The following is a 2,101-nucleotide window of genomic DNA, read 5'->3' as shown; positions in this document are numbered from 1 at the left end:
GCTAATTTTTTATAGATTTGAAGTTTATCTCAGTTCTACATTTATCAATTTATCTCATATCAATTGATTTGAATTGTTACACCATCAGATATTTTCCTTCTTAGTCCTTAGTTTTATCTGTATTTACAACTATAGTCACCCACTTTCACCATTACTCATACTGGACTCTTCACCTTCCAACTCTCCTCTCAACTCTTCTGCATAGTCGCAACCCAAAGTCCATCTTCCCAGAACCCTTAAATATTAACCCTTAATATATTTTCTCCATTTCCGCGTTCATTCTCTGTTTTACCATGCGCAAACAAAGTTCTGTTTCTCCGCAACGACGATCCTTAAGTGTTTTAATTCAGTGATACCCCAATATCTGCTCCTAGTTTCGAGGAATTGGAGCAAACCGGGCATCACAGAACGATAAAAATTTCTCAAAGTCACTGACTTTTTTCTGTGCTATAGGGCTATTACTTTTAACCGGGTATCTGAGATATTCGGGTATTCGAGTACCCATGAGATACTCGGATAGATGAAAATAACCCGATCGACCTGGGTACATAAAACAGTCGAAATCTCGGTGGCCACTACCGCTGGTGGTTCCCCGGGCAAACAAATGCGTATCGGTCGCGATAGCGATGCAACGATGCCGACGTGTCAAAGTGCACCTGTACCCTACACAATATTGTTTTGAATCCTCTGCCGAAACAGTCGAGGAATAATAGATATCTACTCTCAGCTATCTCATCTCATGAGATACCCGGATAATTTCTATTTACCCGGGTACTTTCTGATTACCCGATTATTTCACGAGTAACCTGGGTACCCGGGTACCTCTTAAGTAACAGCTCTAATTTGAACTCACATCCATCGCGTTCATATTTGAACTCTTAGTAATTCAGCTAACACACATGTGTATATAACCAATTACCGAAAACCCAAAAATACACTCACCATTCGTAGATCAAACATCTAGGCACTGCAACATTGATTTGGCTGCACCTCCTCCTCTTCCTCTCAGAATCAAGTCTTTTGAGTCGTCTTCTTCAAGTCTTAGCCTTGACTTAGCAAGATCCACAAATTGTGGGTGGCTGTGGAATGGGCGCACGCGAAATGTATACGAAACACGATTTATTTGAGATATTTTCTTGAGAGGGGGAATCGCGATTTTATATTATTCCTGATTTTTATAATGAAGCTAAATTTAAATAGAATACGTGTAAAAAAAAAGTGTGAAATAAACGCGATGTATAAAGAAAGCGAAGTAAGAAACCGCGAATTAATATCTTTCTTAATTTTATAATATAAATGAATTTCGATAAAATACGTGAAGATATGTATATTTGAGGGAAAGAATTTAAAGAATTAAATAGAAATCGAACTAGGGATGAAGCTATTATAAAACGCGATGCAATGACTTTGGTATTTATCAAAATTTGAAAATTCTCGTATGTTTTCGGAAAATAAATTTTTAATTACGATAAACCAGTGAGACGTTTTAATTAAGGGTGGGCATATTGCGCGAGTACAGTGGCAGCCGTGGCAATTCAGCTCATATTTCAGCTTACAATATGAAATACAATAATACAACAGCAAGCTACTTAATCGTGCATGTTTATTCAGTAAAACAAATTTAAAATTAATTTTTCAATAGCAGAGAAAACGTTAGAAACATTGGAAAAATAAAACAAATTAGAAAAACTGAAACAAAATTAAAAAATTTCGAATTTGTTTCAATAGCTGGAAGAAAAGTACATATTACTGATTAATAACAATGGCAAAAGGTATTAAATTTAGAAATCAGTTGTAACAAAAATTTATTTAATTAGTAAAATCATTTATTAATTTCTGAAGGTTAAAACATGAAAATCTATATTTCATTAACAAAGTCTCAAGTTTATTTAAATATAAAAATACAATCAATATCCTATTCGACAAGTGTGAAGAACGATGACTGAAATTGAAATCTTGATTTCCCTAAACCCCCAAAATAATTTCGAAAAATTTCATTCGAAGTGGACTATTCAACGTTTGATAATAATATTCTAATGTGTACTAACAATTCTAAAAATTATTTTATTGTATTTTATTTAAAAAATGAAAAAATTTGGTA

This window comes from Habropoda laboriosa, unplaced genomic scaffold, assembly GCF_001263275.1.
Source record: "Habropoda laboriosa isolate 0110345459 unplaced genomic scaffold, ASM126327v1 scaffold300, whole genome shotgun sequence".
In the NCBI taxonomy this organism is placed as follows: domain Eukaryota; kingdom Metazoa; phylum Arthropoda; class Insecta; order Hymenoptera; family Apidae; genus Habropoda; species Habropoda laboriosa.
Note: the sequence above shows the minus strand (reverse complement) of the source record.